At 39.2% G+C, this 20,239-nt stretch overlaps 1 pseudogene; it reads left to right on the top strand.

Moving 5' to 3' along the window:
* Positions 1-20,239, top strand: part of LOC141544002 (tyrosine 3-monooxygenase-like) — a 106,080-nt pseudogene that overhangs the window by 27,843 nt on the left and 57,998 nt on the right.

Here is a 20,239-nt window from a genome sequence, read left to right as displayed (position 1 = left end):
GGATTTTGGCTGATCTGGCCACACTTTTTCCATCAATCTGGCTGATAACCAATGAACCCACAGATAACTGGGCTAAAAGGAGCCATCTGGAAGTAAGAGGAGAACCAAGCAATTGGGCTCATACACTGACCCATTTCTCAGTCTCAGTCTCAGCAGCAACACATCCTGACAGAACATAAAATACTAGAGCTGGAAGGCACTTGGAGAAACTTTGGGACATCATAGGATCTTAAACTGAGAATGAGAAGGGACTTCAGGGAGCATCTAGTTGAAACTTCTCTTTATACAGATGAGGAAACTGAGGTCCCCAAAAACACTTCTGACTCTGCTTTTAAGCTAATTCTAGCTCATTACTTATCAGATGGCATCTCATTTCTTCTAGCAAACAGGCAGGACCTTAGGACCAGAGCTTCAGAAGCCCCTGGGTCCAATTCTTCCCCCCAACTTTATTTATATATATTTTTTACAGATAAGATAAAGATAAGATGACCTAGGATTATAGGATCCTACATTTTAAGTTGAAATAGACCTCAAAAGCCAGGAAGGATACCCCCTTTGTTCCACAGGGGAAAGAAACTGAGGTCTTGGGAGGTGAGATTACTTTCTCAAGATCACACAGCTAGGGAGTGGAAGGGATGTACATTAGGAGCCAAATGAGGTTTATACTCTTCTGGGGAATCTAAGGTGTCATTGACATCATTGGCCAAGTGCATGCTGGGAAATCGCAGCCAGCTATCACTAGGGACCCTGATTCTAGGACCTGGAATGCAAGTGAGAAGTATCAGACAAGTTTCCAGTGTAATGGATGCCTCCCTAGCTGCACGGACTTGGCATTCCTGCTGCTTGGAGGCAGGTGGAGAGGGCTTTTTTTTTTTTTAAAGTTGTTATTAAGAAACACTGTAGATTACCTTCAATAAGTGCTATTTGATGACTTGCTTTCTCCCACACAGCTCAGCCATCTGTTCTGACCAAGCCGTTCCATGTTTGCAGCTGGACCTACCTTGTATGAGCTCTGTGCTGTGGTGGCCCACGTGGGGGATTTTCCAGATCCCGTAGAGAAGTCTGAAGAAATGGACTTCTCCCCTGCTCCTCCCCCTACTTCCCCCCCCCCCAGCCCTCCCTAGGCCAGTCATCTCATTTAGGCACTCCACAAATAGGGCCAGGGACCATCAGCTTCCCACTTTCACAGGGTCATCTCCGGCCTAGCAACTCACAACTCTGCTACAACAAAGGGCTCCCGGGGGGGCTTCCTGGATGCAGCTATTCCGTGGTGCTCTGTTTTCTTGGCATTAAGAAAAAACAGCCTCCGACCGGAAAAACCTTGCTGCCCTCTCCCTAGAGCTATGAGCCTGGCCCAGGACTAGAAGCAAGAAATGTGAGCCTGCCGCTGGGCCTCCCATTCCATCAAGTACGAGACATCCTGTGTGACCTGAGTCTTGGATTCCCCAGATGAATATGCTGGCAGGGAACTTGAATTCAGAGGAATGAGGTTATGGTTAGCAATAGGCAGCAGCTACAGGCCTTCGGGTCCCAGGCACAATGTAGGCAAGGGAAGAAAATGATTAATTAGCAAGCAATTATTAAGCGCCTACTATATTCCAGGCATGAGATCTGGAGACAGAAAAGACAAAAAATGAAATTGTCCCTGCCTCTGTGTGTGTGTGTGTGTGTGTATGTGTGTGTTTAAGGGAGGAACAAATGTAAATATATAGGAATAGGGACCAAACCTGCAATGTCATCGACATAGGGACCTCCCAGCGAAGGAAACTACCTCTACGGATTCAGATGGGTGACTTCTTTGCATCTTGCACTGTGTTGCTTAGGACCATTGTAACATTGGATGGATTACTCAAAGTCACACAGTCAGTATGTGTTAGGGATAAGATTTGCACCCATGTCTCTTGACTCAGAAGGCTGTATATGCCATCACATTGCCACAACACCCCATGGGTGTATTAGTATATAAAAAACTCTGAGACTGAGACTAAGAGGTTAAATGACCTCACTCAGAGTCACAAAGATAGTGTCTCAATAAAGATTTGAACCAGGTCCTTTTGATTTTTTATCCTAACCATGTACTATCTAACTACTTAACATAGCTTGGTTACCTGTGTGATACTGGAGGATGATCATTTCATCTCAACCTGTTTCTTTTTCTATTGAAATGAGTTGATTAAATTAGATGACCTTTAAATTTCATGGTGGCCCTAGAGCTATCAACTTATGAATAATACTTTTTGCTACTTGTGTGATCTTGAAAAAGTCAATTAATCTTTCAGTTCGATTCAGTAAACATTTATTAATGTATTGTGTTAAGCCCCAGGGATACAAAAAAGAGGCAAAAGATAGTCCCTGTCCTCAAGGAGCTTACAATTTAATGAGGGAGACAACAAACAAACAAATATATACAAAGTGAGCCATGCATAGGATAAATTTGTTGTTGTTTTTTGGTTGTATCCAACTTTTTATGAGCTCATTTTGGGATTTTCCTGACAAAGACACAAGTAGTTTGCCATTTCCTTCTCCAACTCCTTTTGTAGATGAGGGAAATGAAGCAAATAGGGTAAAATGACTTACCCACAGTCCCACAGCTAGTAAATGTCTGAGATCATATTCTAAATGAAGAAGATAAGTCTTACAGGAAAAGATAATGATAAATGTTGGAGGGGATGTGGGAAAACTGGGGCACTAATACGTTGTTAGTGGAGTTGTGAACTGATCCAACCATTCTGGAGAGCAATTTGAAATTACACCCAAAGGGCTGTCAAACTGTATATATCCTTTGATCCAGAAGTGCTACTATTGGCCCTATATCTCAAAGAGAGCATAAAAAAGGGAAAAGTTCCCACATATGCAAAATGTTTATAGCAGCTCTTTTTGTAATGGAAAGGAACTGGAAACTGAATGAATGCCTATCAGTTAGAGAATGGCTGAATAAGTTACGGTTTATGAATGCTATGGAATATTATTGTTCTGTAACAAACGACCAGCAGAATGATTTCAGAAAGGACTAGAGAGACTTACATGAACTGATGCTGAGTGAAGTGAGTAGAACCAAGAGAACATTATACACAGCACAAGATTATATCAATTCTGATGGATGTAGCTCTTTTCAATGAGTTGATTCAAGTCAATTCTAATAGAGCTGTGATGGAGCCATCTGCATCTAGAAAGAGGACCATAGGCCTACAATGTAAATCACAACATAGTATTTTCACTTTTGTTGTTGCTGTTTGCTTGGGGTTTTTTTCTTCTTCATGTTTTTTTTTTTCCTTTTTGATCTGATTTTTCTTTTGCAGCACGATAAATGTGGAAATATGTTTAGAACTGCACATGTTTAATGTAGATTGGATTACTTGCTGTCTAGGGGAGGGGAGTGGGGAGAAGGGAAAGAGAAATTTGGAACACAAGGTTTTGTAAGGGTGAATATTGAAAACTATCTTTGCACAAATTTTGAAAATAAAAAGCTGTTATAAAAAAAAAAAAAAAAGATGATGAATCTTACTGACTCCAGGCCGTTTTCTAACTAACCATTGTGCCATCTGACTGGCCAAAAACTACAAATTTGGGTCTGCAGTCTTGAGTAATGTTAGGTAGAGTCTGACTAAGATGAGCAGAGATAATTGAATCTCATTATCAATAATATCCTTCAAGAGACTGAACTTAAAGATGAGAACTTTGGAAGAAAAAAAGTTTCAAATCTCCCCAAATATTACTAATAATCTCTCAGATGATTCTCTTCCTAAAATGCGGAACCAGAAGAGTATATTGCATGTACCCATTCAAAGTCTGGGGTCAAGGGATATTTATTTAAACTTCAAATAGGAGTTAACAGGTCACATCTGAGTGGAGACTCTCTTCAACACTGCCACTGAAAGATCTATAAATCAAAGCTGAAGAGAAAAAGAATATTTATTAGAGTTGGAAGTACTCTTAGATTACATGGACCAAACTCCTCATTTCTATAGATAGTATATGAATGTTCAGCTACAATGACTGCATTTCCTGAGTGTGTAGTGAGATATCATTGTGGACTGGAGTCACCAGGAAAGGTTTCATACAGGAAGCAGAATCTAGGCTAGACCTTGAAGAATGAGTACATTTGAGAAAATGAAATAAGCCTAATTCTGGTGCGTAGGTAATCAAAACAGTGGGGAAAACATGGGCTAAATTTGATTCTGTTCAACACACTCATTTATCAAGGTACTTATTTTGCATAGGATAATTCTGTCTTTGATATAAGTTGTCTGCGTGCTACTGGACAAGTCACCTAACTTCTGAGTGACCTGCTCTCCAGGGAACTAAAGCTATAAATTTTAGAGAAGTTACTAAGCTTAATTTGGAAAAGGGGTTTCCTAATGTGGAAGTTCTCTCCACCAATGAAATAATCACTCCAGTTATAGGATCATAGTTTTGGATTTAGAAAGGACTTGAGGGGATCTTCTGGTATAACCCCTGTTTTTTTTCTTTTTTAAAAATTAAAGCTTTTTATTTTCAAAACATTTGCATGAATAATATTTCAACATTGATTTTTGCAAAACTTTGTGTTCCAAATTTTCCCTCCTTCCCCTTAACCCCCTCCCCTAAATGGCAACTAATCCAATATATGTTAAACCTTATAACCTCTATTTTTTACAGAGAAAGAAACTGAGGCCCAGAGGAAGATTAAGTAACTCGGCCAGGGTCATAAAATTGGAAAGAATCTGACGTAGGATTCTAACTCACCAGGTCTTCCTGGCCTAACACTTTATCCACTATACCACACTGTCTTTTTGATTCCATGAGTTTTACATAAGAGAGGTCAATTTAAAAAGGGAGGCAAGTAGTCAGAGAAATGAGAGGATCATTTCCAACTGGAATGATCTTTCAAAATCCCCTGGTATCTTTCCATTCTTTAATGCTATTTCTGAAACAATTGGTTCCAACCATTTGTTTTTTCTCTTTTGCATGATCAGCTCCATTGGTTTATGGTAGAATTTGGTCTCTACAAATAGAATGGAACCGTCAGAGCTTATGGAGCCAAATTTCTTTCATCTTATGGGGAGCTAATGGTAAGTGTATTCTCTATCCTGGTAAAGAGTCCTTCTTCATTTTTCCTGAGCCCCCAGCTTCTCCCATCATTCATCACCAATAAATGCTGCATTCATTCATTCATTCATTCATTCATTCGTTCATTCATGTGGGACTAGAAGGAATCACATCTTTCCTTCTACAATTTCTTTTCAGCTCTTCCTGGCCTAGAGAATTTCCAAATCCCCCATATTGCTCAGTTTGTACACTAGAGGGTAGTGTGGAGCCTGCTAAAAACTGCCATTTTGGAATCCAGAGGGGGATAGTGGAGCATAGTGGGCTAAAGTGGACTTTCATTTTTACATGTCAGGGAAGACAAAGCTCCAAGCAGCTGCCCTCATTACTGTTAAAAAATGTTATTGAATAGCAAATGATTTTGTCCAAAAAATCCCTGAATTCAAAAGTTCTGGAAAGCCACAGACCAATTCTAATCTGGAATGTCTGTGTTTATTCTCTTGCCGGTGAAGGACTGGATTTCCCTCAGGCCTCTTATCTTATTTCTCAAGGTCTTGGCGTTGTGTACAAGAGAATGGAGAGGATCAGAAAATGCAAGGGGATGTTTGCAATCTTTCCCATTAGAATTACTGTACTGGGAATGAAGCTAACTGCTTAGCCAAGCCCAATCGGAGAGAAGGTCCCAAGAGTGGATGTTTTTCTTTGAAAAAATATTCATTTGTTTTGCTAGCTTTTCTTTCTATATCACCTACATTTCAAAATGCATCCTGCCACTTCCTCGTCCAGAGAGCCATGGCTTATAGGTGACAGAAGTAAGGAGATAAAGTGCTAAGCTAGGAGTCAAAAAGAGATGAGTTTGAATCTTGCCTCAGATGCTTAGCATTGACTGACCAACTCTAAGCCTTAGTTTCCTCTTCGGCAAAATAGGGATAATAATAGTTCCTACCACCCAAGGTTGTTCTGAAGATCAAAGTCCTTTGCAAACCTTTGTTGTTGCTTTTCAGTCAGCTAAGAAGGAGACAAGTAGCCTACTTGTGTAAGGCTCCTTCAAAGTGGGAGGTATTTGTTTGCTTTTGTTCTTGTATTATCAGCTCTTTGTGGTTACAAATGTTTGTTGAATTGAGTTAAGTGGAATGGAGCAAGAGAAGATCTTCTTTTTAATACATATGTACATTTCTGGGCTGATCTTGTCCATGTTGCCTCATGCTCACAAATCATTGGTGGGGTTATGTTGCACACTTATATCCACTGGACATATTTCTATTGCATTTGTTAACCCTAATTTTGATTTCTCAGAGTTTGTGATATCCCAAGATTTGCAACCATGTGATATTACCATGAGAATTTGGCTTTTAAATCAGTTATGTGTTAATGTCAGGGATTAGTGTGTCAGACCTCTTAAAATCCTGTTGAATGTCCAAAAGGCTGTCTAGCCTTTTCTCCATCTTCTAGCCAAAACTGTAGAGATAATACTTATCTTTCAGGAACTGGGGAAAGTAATCATGATAGGGACCAGAGCAGGACTTGTAATTTTATTGGTGCAAGGAGTTCCCAATGAAGAATTTTCATACCATAGCTTAAGTTTACACTAAGATGCAAAGGATTGCTGTATAAGCTTTCCAGAGGGTTGATTTTTACAAATGATGACAGTGATGATTCCTATAATATGTCCTATAGACATATTAACCAGAACATATCATTAGATTTTCAGTGTGAGCATCTATACCTCAGGACTAGGCAACTGCTCAAAACAGGGCTTCATTTATTTTTTGTTGATTGTCTAATTTAAAAAAAAAAAAGAGAGACAGAGAAAGTGATGGTAATTCAGGATAAGCTGAATATGTAATTATGTGTATAATTTTTTCCCTCAGAGAGACAGTTGTTAAAACATCTACAAGCACTCCATTGACAAGAGTTGGAATATAGAGCCCCTGGCTATCTCCATCACAGTTTTACTGAGAGTCTACTCTTATTTCTTATAAAAACTTTTGTTAACTGAAAGAAGTTTTATATTTTGAATAAAAATAGCTCTGGATCACAACCGTGTGAACTGATGAGATATAAGGGGATTGTTGCCAAGGATGAGTCTTTCTTTAAATGTGAATATCCATTGTCATATGAGATAGGAAGTAAAAATATCATTATACCCTTTGTCTAGTTGGGGAGACTGAGGCTTAGACTAAATGACTTGGACAAGATTACAACTAATGTCTGTCACACAATAGCTATGTAATGAATGTTAATTGATTGATCAATGATGTGTTTCACTGATTAACTTCTTACAACCCAATTAAAGCCAAAAGTCATTGGATCATGGCTCTACATCTGGAAGACATTTCAGAGACCATCTGCTCCAATTCCCTCACTTTCAGATGAGGAAAATGAGACTGAGAGAAGTAAAATGACTATCCATAATTCCCTTTTCTGAACTTCCATTCCTAATATCCTAGATCTACAACTAAAAGTGGTCTTAGAGAGCATTTAGTTCAATATTTTCACTTTGTTAGATGGGGAAACTGAGGCCCACAGAGCTAAATTGACTTGCCTGAAGTGAGAGCAGGAGCTGATCAAATCTTATACTTCTTAATATTCCAAATAGCATCTACCACAATGTAAATCAGGACCATTAAATCTCAGGGGAGAGGGGATCCTCAAAGTGTTCAGAGATCACAATCTCCAGCAATGGACAGAGTATCCATATCAACGAAATCATAGACGCATTATAGAGCTACAATATGTATAAAACCCAGTACAGTATCTATTGCTAGAGATGTGCAAGTAATGAACATAAGGTTGCTGTCCAAATGGAATTGAAGACACTGATTGAATGCTGGAGTCAGAAAGATCTAAAGTTGAATTCTGCCTCAGATGCTTATGAGCTAGGTCACCCTAAGCAAATCTCTTAACCTCTCTGAATCTGTTCAAGAATTTTTTTTTTAAGAAAGTGGGGTTTGAGCTATATGGATTCTAAGGTCCTTTCCAGTTCTAATTCAATAATTCAATGATCCTTCACACTTAATGCTGAATTCCCTTCCAAAGTTCTGTGCTGATCTTCAAACATGGTGAAAAGATGGTCTTGATTCTCAAAGGTCATCCTCAAGAAGTGTAAGCTCAGAGCAACTTCATTAAGCTGGAAATACTTCAGCTACAATCATGGTTAACAGACTATCTATGCTTCCTGGAGGCCAAGAAAGCTAAGTATGAAAATGATCATTCTCCATTAGGTTGGATATTTAGTGATAAAAAATTCTTTGACCACGAAACCACTCCCCAAACCCAAATATACAATGTCCCTCACTCCTGTGCTTTCTTAGCGATAAAAACAAATCAATAGAAAAGGGGAGAGTTTCTAGACTGTTGTTGTACAGAACGAAGTTGTACAGAGACTAACAAGCAGAAAATCCATTTGTTGAAATCTGAAATCTTATCATCCTTAAAATGAATCTTATTATCCTTGAAATTCTTGCTATGAATGAAACTGGAGGATCCAGAGAAAGTATAGCTAAATGGAAGGATGGTTCAATGGTTCTCTGGGAGAGGCAAATAAAGATTTGGCAGTATTGGCTTTGTTGTGCATCCAAATACCACAAGAAGAATCATTTCACTGGAGACTGAACCAACTCATATTGCAGAGCTCCACGACCATTTACTTAAATAAACAAACAAAAACCAAAACAAACAAAATCACCATGAAGATAAACTACAGCCAAGGCATCTACATCTATTGCAGATAATGGGGTGATAGAAGAAGTCTAAAAATTAAATCAACATGTACTTTAATCCGTGGTGCCTTCAAGTAATGGAGATGGCATTATACTTCCAAGATTTTAACTAAAGAGCAAATGGAAAGGATATGTAATCATTAGTGCATACTGGCAAGGCAAACAATATAGTGCATCTTCTATACTGCCAATCTCATTGATAAAAATCATATTTATTTATGACGACACTCTTGGTGGTGTTAAAGACAAATATTATAAATCATAATTTAATGATAAGAATCAAGAAGAGACAAAAATTGTAGTTATATAATGAGCTGCACACATTAAAGAAAAAGATATAGCAATTTTAAAAAAAGAATAAAACTAACAAGTTATGGTCTGCTGTTGAGTCAACCCTAACCTGACCATTTAAATAATCTGTTAACTTGGAAATATAGGAAATGGATAAAAGAACAGATGTTGATATAATCACCACTTCCTAGGATATGAATCAATTGCTACCATTGGGAAACAAAAGACGTTAGAAATAGTCTCAGCTAATAACTACTTGATGTCTTTCCCAAAGAGAGAGTTATGGCAGCCAAAAGTCATATCAATTTATAATATGAAGTTGTTTGCAAAGTATTATGGAGAAAGGAGATAGAAAACTGGAGGCCAGGAGGCACCTAGATGGCACAGTAATAGAGCACCAACCTTGAAGTCAGGAGGCTCTGAGTTCAAATCTGGCCTCAGATACTTAATACTTCTTAGCTGTGTGACCCTGGGCAAGTCACTTAACTCCAATTGCTTCAGCAAAAAAAAAAAGAAAAAAGCAAAAAGAAAATTGAAGGCTCTAAATTAGCAGAAAAATGGCAGATCCAATTCCTCAGCTGATAGGAACTCTAACTGAAGCCCTCTTGGTGAGTAGAAGTAAGAAAAACTCAAGAAAAAGGTAGAAAGAATCATGATACCCAGTGAGGGAGCAGGCCCCCAAAAGATCAATTGCAAGAGTCCCTCAATAGCAGCATGATGACATTAATATAGGATATTAATAGCCCTTCATCACAAAAGACATAAATTGTTTCTCCAAATTTTTTGACTTGGTGATTCCTAAGAAGGAATGTATGTATGACTTCTCCATATGATCTTTCTGCATTGAATCCCCCAACTTTATAGAGGAAATATTCTATTGCTACTTTTCTTACAATATTATCCTATTAAAATAGCCTTACTTTGAACTAGTAGTATCTATTAAAATGATAATCCAATAGGGGTTCATGAATTTTTTGAGTGGATGAGGTCCCACAAAATATCTTTAACATTGGGTAGTTTTCTGAGGACCCACACATAAAAGTGTATCCCACATGCTAAAAAATAATGAGATATCTTTCCATGTGTCATCTCCTTCCTGACATAAGTCCTCTACCCACAATCACTTTCTTTCTCTCTATACCAATCCCCAGCCCTCTCCTTCCTTTCTCCTTCCCTTCATCCTGTTCTCCAATGTTTTTGCATCTAAAGCTTACTTCTCCCCCCCAGCTCTATGACCCCATTTTGCTTTCTTTTCCTCTATGTGTTTTTCTCTTTCTTACACACACACACACACACACACACACACACACACACACACACTCACACACACATTTTCACAGAGTAATGTAAGCCACATGCAAATGCAAATAGGAAAAGAAAATATCCAGGAAAGATTCATCACCACACAGGGAGAATCTAAGCAATGTAACCAAAGCTCTAGAAAATGTTTCTAAAGTAATAAGTCCTTGTCAGATTCCAATCCATCTAAACCAAGGTTTTTTTTTTCTTTTTGCGTTTCAAACTCTGCATGTGCAAAGTCCCAGGGACATTCTTTGTTTCCCCCTTTATATTATTTTATTTTAGCCATTGCTGTCAAATAATCTTGATCGTATTCTTTTAACACTCAGCCTGGCCTCATGTCTCCATAGAGTAAAAGCTAATGACCTGTAGTTCACTCTTGGCAGACTTCAGCCCTAGCCATGCTCTATTTGGAGCAGAATAGAGCCTTGGAAGGCATAGTTGGGTGAGTCACCCAATGTTGCCTCTAGGGCTTCATGGGTCTTTAAATACCATCGCTGTGGTCATTGCTTTCTACAGGATTATTATTACACTGGGGTCTTGAGATCAGCATACCCCATAGAGCATCTTGGTATGAAGCAGCTGGGGAGTTGGGCCACATCCAATGGGGGTTGATCACTGGAAGGACCAAATGGACCTCATTCTAATAGTTTTAACAGTAGCATGGTGCTGTTGCCTGGACTCAAAAGATATTATGAGAGGCTACAGAAGGCTTCATTCAGGAGACTAAGTCATTCTGAATTTCCTTCATGAAATCAGAAGAAAGATAGACAGATGATAGAGACAGACATATGAGAGAGAGAAAGAGGAGGGAGGGAGGGAGGGAGTGAAGGAAGGAGAGAGAAGGAAGGAGACGAGAGAGAGTGATATGACGAGAGGGGGGAAGAAGAAGAAGAAGAAGAAGAAGAAGAAGAAGAAGAAGAAGAAGAAGAAGAAGAAGAAGAAGAAGAAGAAGAAGAAGAAGAAGAAGAAGAAGAAGAAGAAGAAGAAGAAGAAGAAGAAGAAGAAGAAGAAGAAGAAGAAGAAGAAGAAGAAGAAGAAGAAGAAGAAGAAGAAAGAAAGAAAGGAAGGAAGGAAGGAAGAAAGGAAGAAAGAAAGAAAGAAAAAGAAAGGAAGGAGGGAGGGAGGGAGGAAGGAAGGAAGGAAGGAAGGAAAGAAGGAAGAAAGAAAGAAAGAAAGAAAGAAAGAAAGAAAGAAAGAAAGAAAGAAAGAAAGAAAGAAAGAAAGAAAGAAAGAAAGAAAGAAAGAAAGAAAGAAAGAAAGAAAGAAAAAGAAAGAAAGAAAGAAAGAAAGAAAGAAAGAAAGAAAGAAAAAGAAAAAAGAAGAAAGAAGAAAGAAGAAAAAAGAAAGAGGAAAAAGAGAAAATATTTAGAATCTGGGAGTATTTGAGTCTTGATATCAAATAATTTCTCAGGAAAGCAACAAATTTAGAAGAGAAGCTTATCACAAGGAAAAAAGATATATTTATATCGGGTTTGAATCTTGTTTCTTCTACTCCCTACATATGTAACCCTGGACAAGTCATCCTGTCTGGGACTCAACTCTCTCATTCATATAATGAAAGGATTAGACTAAAAGCTCCTTCTAGCCCTAACTTTCTGATCCTAGGAAGGGAAAGGAAAATGCCTACTATGTGCCAAACATGCACCTTATTAATATTACCTCATTTGATGCTTGTCACAACCCCAGCAGGTATGTGCTGTTATCCCCATTTTACAGATTAGGAAACTGAGGCAGTTAACTATTAAGTGACTTGCTCAGGATCACACAGCTAGTGTGTCTGAGGCTAGATTTGAACTCAGACCTTTCTGATTCCAAAGTCAGAATTGTGCTATCTAGCACCTTACTTCCCTTTTCCTTTCCCCTTCTCCTTCCAAGTATATAGAGTTAGAGGACCTAGTTTTAATTCCCTCCTCAACACTTGTAGTCTTTATGATCTTGAGCAAATTACTGAATCTTCATGAAATTCACTTTGTATAAAATGAGGAGATTGAACAGAATGGCTTTTGAGGGCTTCTCCATCTCTACTGTGATCCCTTGAAGTATACTGATAATAATCTAATAATCAGCCCTCATTTATATAGTGCTCAGAAATCCAATAGTCTAAATCATTCTGAGGAGAGCTAGATGGATCTATAGTGTAGAGCACAAAGACCTGACTTCAAATCTGGCCTGAGACTGTGACTCTTGGTAAGCCACTTCATCCTTTTTGCATCAGTTTCCTCATTTGTCAAATGAGCAGGAGGACATAGCAAATCGCTCCAAGCATCTTTGCAAAAAAACAAAAACAAAAACAAACAAACAAAAAATCCCAAATGGAGTCATGAAGAGTCATACATGACTGAAAAAAATTAAACAAGAACAAAATATTGTGAATGACTATCCAGAAGAAACTGAAAGATTGAAAGCATAAGAGTTTGGTGAAAGAAAAGAGAAAAGCAGAAAAATAGAGAAGAGACAAAGTCCGGGTCTTTCTGAATTTCCTTCATTAATTTAAAAGAGAGAAATAAAGTAAGAGAGAAAGAAATAAAGATGAGAAAGAGAGAAATAGAGAGAGAGAGAGGGAGAAGGAAACAGAGAGATAAAGCTAGAGACAGAGAGAAGAGACAAGAGAGAGAAACAGAGAGACTGAGAGTGAGAGAGAGAAGAGACAAAAAAGGGAGAGACAGTGAGAGAGAGAAAGAGAGAGGGAGGAGATGAGAGGAAGAAATGGATAGAAAGAGGCAGAGAGAAAGAGAAAGAGTGAGATAAAGAGAGACAGAGACACACAGAGAGAAGAGACAAGAGAAAGAGAAGATGCAAGAGAGAGAGAGAAGATGAAAGAAAGATAAAGAGACAGAGAAGAAACAAGAGAGAAATATACAGAAAGAATGAGAGGGAAAAAAGAGAGGCAAGAATAGAAATAGACAATCAGACAGAGAGATAAGACACAAGAGAGATAAGAGAAGAAAGAGAGAGGCAGATAAAGAGAGTGAGAATGAGAGACAGACACAGAGAGAGAAGAGACAAGAGAGAGAAAGAGAGAATGGGAAGACAAGAGAGAGAAATAGAGAGATGCAGAGAGGGGGAGAAGGAGAAAAGAGAAAAACAGAAAAAAGGTAAAGGAAGCATCCCTCTTATTGGCTGAAGACACCTGTAGTAGATAGGCCATGAAAAGCTTTTTTCCCTTTGGCCAAGGAGAAGCCACAGATGAAGAAATCTGTCTAAAAAGAAGAAAAAAGATATAGGGAAGAAAAGGCAGGGACATGAAGGCAGCAACTCCTGCCAATAGTCTTAATGAGACTTTTATTCTGAGGCTGCCTAGCAGCAGCACATAAACAGAGAGAGCTCCAGGGTCAGAGGACAATGTCACCAAGACCTTCTAGAAGAGCTGTGAATGGACTTGTTGAAAGAGGGAGAGGACATCATGGTGAGCTACTAGGTCTCCGGGGAGCCAGATAGCAAGGGAAACTTTCATGTCCGCTTCTACTTTTGCTCCCTCGTACTTCATACATCTCTGTGACAGTTGGTTATTGAGCTTTGAGACAAGCTGACTGACATTTCAGACCCAGAATATACTCAGTGATTGGAACCATGGCTCTGGGCTACAAAGTCAGAAATAGATATGTCCACAACCATGCGAATTGGGCCTCAGATACTTCCTAGCTATGTGGCTCTGAGGGCCTCAGTTTTCTCATCAGGAAAACGAGGCTCCTAATAGCATCCACCTCCAAGGGTTGTTGTGGGAATCAAAAAAGATAATATTTGTAAAGCCTTTTATAAACTTTAAAGCACTATGTAAATACTAGCTATTGTCATTATTAGATTCTTTTAGTTAGGTTGTTTATTTTTTTTCCTTGCAAGTGATCTGCACAGGGTCATACAGCTGGAAAGTGTTAAGTGTCTGAGGGCAGATTTAAACTCAGGTCCTCCTGACCCAGAGCCGGTGTTCTATCCACTGCCCCCATCTGGCTACCCCATTATTATTATATTCTTCTAAATGAAATAAAAACTATTGAGTTCTATGGTACAAAATATACAATTTGGTTATCTCAAGTGTATTCACCAATTCAACAAACAATTAGTATCTACTGTGTGTCATACTCTATGTACTTAGTATACTGAGATTACTAAAATAATAATAATAATAATAATAATAATAATAATAATAATCCTTCTCCTCAGGAAGCTTCTATTCTATTTATCATTATCAGAATGTCTTAAGCATCAAGTAAGAACCAATCTAAAGATGATCAGCGTCTCTCTCTCTCTCTCTCTCTCTCTCTCTCTCTCTCTCTCTCTCTCTCTCTGTGTGTGTGTGTGTGTGTGTCTCTCTCTGTCTCTCTCTCTGTCTATCTCTCTGTCTCTATCTCTCTCTGTCTCTCTGTCTCTCTCTGTCTCTCTCTATCTCTCTCTGTCTCTGTCTCTCTCTGATTAATTAATGGAAAAAGCAAAAAAAAATTTTTTTTGGTTCAAATGCAGTCAACAGAGGCATGTCTATTTTTTGAAAGGTTTGGTTTTGACCTTTCATGGTTTATTATAGATATAGTCATTCACCATGGAAAACGACTGGCAAATCCTTAGATGACACAAAACTTCCATGGCTTTTCCCACCCTGAGAATTCATCTCCGAGCACAATTACCCCACTGAACAGTTTTACCACATTGTTGTGTAGAACATATTCCAGAAATTTTTCTTTCAAATATAGTTTAAATGTTTTTGAAAAGAGTTTTGTCAATTAAAAGATTAATTTCTAGTTATCTGGATGCCTCCCATTTCTTCCTTAGCAAACATTTATTGAGTATGGAATAGAGAATGCAAATTTGCTCAACAGAATGGAAGCAGCTTGAGGGCAGAGATTGCACCATCTTTTTTTTTTTTTTTTTTTTTTTCTATCTCTAGTCCTAGAATAGTGTCTGGGACACAGTAATAGATGCTTATTGAATGAATAGTTTGATTAGGATCCTAGATTTTTTCATGAAAAAATGACACAGAATCAAAACAGAAACAAATGTCAATCACTGAGCTCGTATTCATTTCTCTTCACTAGACATTCATTAAACACCTGTGATGTGCAAGATGCTCTCCTCAGCACTGGAAATATAGAGGATAAGGATAAGGAGCAGGAGTGGACCATGATTTCATTGGTCCAGGAAGTTCCTAGAGGAGGAAACATCTTTTCAAATTGACATCATCCCTAAAAATTAGAGTTGCCCACAAAAAGCAAAACAGTCCCTCACCTTGATGAATCGATCCACAAGCACTTGTTAAGTATATGCTATATCAGGCAATAATGTTCCAATCCAATATGTATTAAGCACCTATGAAGTTATTAATCACTGATGATTCAATTAATAAAAAGAAAGGCAATCCCTGCCTTCATTTAAGGAGGGAGCTGTCATTCAGTAGTGTTTCAATCTTATCCAACTTTTTGTGACACTATTTGGGATTTTCTTGGTTTGTCATTTCCTTCTCCAGATCATTTTTCAGATGAGGAAATGGCGGCAAACAGTATTAAATGACTTGCCCAGACTCACACAGCTAGTAAGTATCTCGGGGCAGACAGCACACAAAAGAAAGAAAGAAAAAAGGGGAAAGGGATGGGACATCAAGGAGCACCTAGTGCAGGAGGAAAATGGGGGTACACCTTAATCTTGTAGTTGAAATCAGAGCAGCAAATAAAATGCAAAGGAGTGTGATCTGAGAATCCAGTTTCTGCACTACATAAAGGAAAGCCTTGGAGGGAGTTTGACATTCCATCTTCCAATCTCTACTCAGAGGGGACAGGATCCTGAGTCAGCAGCATGGTGGTGAGCTTAGTAGTGATGAGCTTAACCTAAAGGGGGAATTTTGTGGAGTTCAAATCAGATAGGTTAAAAGATGCATTGTGGAAACACTATGCTAAGTGGGGGAATATAAAGACCAAAGTTACCTGACCTCTGCCCTCAAAAGAAGCTTACATTTTTAATAAGGATTCCCAAATGTACACATTTAGGCATCTGTGGCATATATAATGGTACCTTGATACTCAGCATTAAATGGTTACAGAAGGTTCTACCGGTGGCAAAAAATGATGAGTACCGAATGAATTTTTCCCATAAGGAATACATCTCCAGTCCACGGCCTAACCATCCCTCCCCACTCAATATTCAATTCCCAAAGGGTCAAAACAGGCCTTCCAAGGATAGAGAATCAAGCCCAACTCAGCTGGGCTCCTTCCTTCTTGACTCAACTCATTTTCTGAAAGGAACCTTGACCTTTATACTCCCCTTCCCACCTCCTCATCTGAGCTATCTTGGGGGGGAAGCATGGTGTGAAGGCAGAAGCTATGGTCCCATGCCCTTTGTAGTCTAAGACTCTGCTGCTTCTCTAGTCTTGGGGCTGCCAGGAGTCCTGTTTCCTCTACCGCCAGAACCTCCCTCTGGGTTTCTAACACTGCTCATGTCACTACCATTGCCACTGTTCCTGTTGTTTCTCTTCCTATTGAGCACAATCTGCTCTATAGCCCTTCTAGTACTACTGTTTTGGGGACCCAGAGTCTATACCCTCCAGCCACATTGTCCTGCAGACCCTATCCCTCAACCTGCTTGCCCTCACACATAACTTCAGGTTTGTGGGCTCAATCTGACAATTCTGTGCATTTGGCTGAGGGTGATAACAGGGGCAGCTGAGACTGGACAGCATGTGTGGCCAACCTCCCATCCCACCACTCAACCAAGACAACAACCAAACCTGACAAGCGTGGAGCGAGCATCGAGTGCTGAAGCATTTTTTTTCCTCTTGGAAATGCATCCAATACCAAATTCAACAAATTTCTAAACAGACAAAGTAGCACTGTATATACAATGAATCCAGAAAGATGGGGAAAGAGGTTCTCCAGAAACAGGGGGGACCAAGAAAAACCTCAAGCAGAAGGGGACCCTTGAGATGAGTCATAAAACAAATTAGGAATTCTAAGAGACTGACATCAGAGGGAGAGCTTGCCAGACATCAGATTATCCTTGGTGGCTCGGTTTGATGGACAGTTAGTTATTAAGTCAGATAAGCAAGGAGAAGATATGCTTCCTCCTGACTACAAGGCACCTACCAGACTCGCCTACAAAAGGATGATGACTGAATCCCAGCTGTCCCTTTCTAGGTTTATGAAACTTTGCCAGTCTCTTTGAGCTGGAGAAGGAAATGGCAAGCCGTTCTAACATCTTAGCCAAGAAAACTTCAAATGGGGTCACAAACAGTTGGACACAACTGAAAATAAATGAACAATAACAACAACCAGTCTTTTCCTGTCTCAGAATCTATTTGCTCATTTGAAAAATGGGCATACTAGTACTCATATTACCTTGGCAAAAAGGCTGTTGGAAGATACAAATGGTGGGTTTTAATTGAGGAAGATACATTGTAAATCTTAAAACATGAAGCTATTTTTTTTCACCATCTTATACCAGGTGCCTTTGCAGAATACCATTCCCTGACTGGGATGGAAATCTTATGGTCTAGGCTGCAAATGCAGAGCTAGAAAGAACCATAAGAGACCACGGAATCGAACCCTCTAATATTATATTTGAGGAGACAGAGGCATAGAAAAGTGAAGTGACTTGCCAGTAAGTATCTGAAGCAGAATTTGAATCCAGGTCTTCCTGATCCCAAGTTGAGCACTTATTGTAAAGAAACTTTAAATATTTCACATTTGCTAGTGGCTTGAACTTTTCAAAGAACTTTCCCAATGAATTTTCTAATCAAACACAGACAATGATCTCACATGTTAGAGAAGACAAGTGGTATCCTGGGGTCAATGAACGTTTTAAACAATATTTTGAATACATGTATTTCAATAAAATTAGTTTTCTTTGTACTTCTGTGTATTTTGTTTTATACATTTTAAAACATGATTCTGAGAAAAGATCCAGCAGTTTTGCTAGACTGACTGCCAAAGGGGACTAGGAAACAAAAACAAGCTTAAAAATTGAGGGCAGAGACCATTTTCTGGCTTAGCAGTGTTTGGCACACAATAAGTATACAGAAAATACTTTTTGATTGATTGAATGATTGGGGAAGCTGAGTCCTTGAAGTGTCTCTACAAGGTCCTCCAGCAAACTAGTCGATCCAGGAACACTGGAAAGATTACTGGATTAGGAGTCAAAAGTCCTGATTTCACCCTGATTCTACCTCTCCCTGGCTCAAAGGCAAATGACTTCACAATTTTCTAATTAAGATGAAGGATTTGGACAAATACTCTCTAAAGTTCCCTATAGCTGTAGATCTAGAAGCCTCCTAACCCAAGGCTTTTCCTGAGATTAGACGAGACCTCCAAGCTCTGGAATGCACATTTATCAATTCTCTCTGCTTCTCATTTTGACCTGAAGCACGCTTTATCAAGCAAGCCAGAACACAAACCATTTGACTCCAAAGTCGCTGTGGTCCAGCCTTATCAAGACCAGGCCTTCCAGTCCATCTAGTTTGTTTCAGAAAGTCTAGAAGATGTCAGGGACAAACTCTGGTGAGTAGTGATCTTTGGGTAGGCCAGAAATGGATTCCCCATGAAGGTGGGGGAGAAAGAAGGCAAAGAGAAATCAACATACTGAGCTATTTGCCCCCAAATGGTTGTAACCCACTTGGATAAGAAGGCAGGATAGTCCTTATACAACCATGATTAGAATCAGATCTAATGTATTTCATGATGACCATGGTTGACACTTATACAGAGATTTAAGCTTTAAACATAAAAGGCCCCCACAGCTCTATAAGGAAATGCTATAGGTATCCTCATCATCATCATCTCCATTTTACAGTTGAGAAAACTTAAGGCTCAAGTTAAATAATTTGTCCTCACTTTCTTCTTTCTTTCTTCCTTCCCCTCTCCTTCCTTCCTTCCTTCCTTCCTTCCTTCCTTCCTTCCTTCCTTCCTTCCTTCCTTCCTTCCTTCCTTCCTTCCTTCATTCTTTTCTTTCTCCTTCATTCCCTCCTTCCCTTCTACTTTCCTTCCTTCCATTTCCCCTTCTTCCTTTCTTCCTTTCTTCCTTCTTCCTTTCTTCTCTTCCCTCCTTTCCCTTCTCCTTCTTCCCTACCTATTCCTCTCTCCTTTTCTCCCTTTCTCTTTGTCTCCCTCCCTCCCTCCTTCCCTCCCTTTCTTTATCCCTCCCTTTGTCCTTCCCTCTCTTCGTTCCTCCCTTCTATCCTTCTACCTTCCTTCCTTTCTTCTATCCTCCTTCATTCCCTTCCTTCCTTCCTTTTTCTTTCCCTCCTTCCCTTCTCCCTTCCCTTTCTCTCTTCCTGCCTCCTTCCCTCCTCTCTCTCTCTTCTCCCTTCCTTCCTCCCTTCCTCTCTTCCCTCTTCCCTTACCCAACTATTAAGTGTCAGGATAGGATTTAAACTCAGTTTCCCCAACTCTAATTCTGCTATATTTTGACTTGAGGAAGTTATATGAAGCAGTGAAGAGAGAGAAAAGTAGGCCTGAGTCAGGAAGACCTGAGTTCAGATTTATTCTCAAATACTTCCTAACTCTATGATCCTGGGTAAGTTACTAATCTCTGTTTGCCTCAAGTATAAATATACCTAATAGTTGGTGCTGCCCCAAAGTAGGCTGCCTTGAGAGGCGGTGGATTCCCTCTCACTTGATGGGGACTAAAAAAGACTAAACAACCACTTGTGGGATATATTGTAAAGAAACTTCTAAGTGGAAATATGATTAGCTCACTGCTGGTCCTCTTTGAAAGCGAAAGACTACCACCACCACCAAGAAGAAGGAGCTACAGTCCCTTCCATCTCTGAAGTTCAGTCATTTTGTGGGGAATGATATAAGGCAGAGATGGCAAAGCCTCTTGAGATAGTCCAGTCAACTTGGGGACAGTTTTTAATGAAGCAAAAATTACTTGGCGTGTTTTTCTGTTATGAAGCCTCAACATTGCTCTTTAAAACTACTTTC

The sequence above is a fragment of the Sminthopsis crassicaudata genome, chromosome 5 (assembly GCF_048593235.1).
Source record: "Sminthopsis crassicaudata isolate SCR6 chromosome 5, ASM4859323v1, whole genome shotgun sequence".
Lineage (NCBI taxonomy): Eukaryota > Metazoa > Chordata > Mammalia > Dasyuromorphia > Dasyuridae > Sminthopsis > Sminthopsis crassicaudata.
Note: the sequence above shows the minus strand (reverse complement) of the source record. Positions and strands in the feature narration are given on the sequence as shown.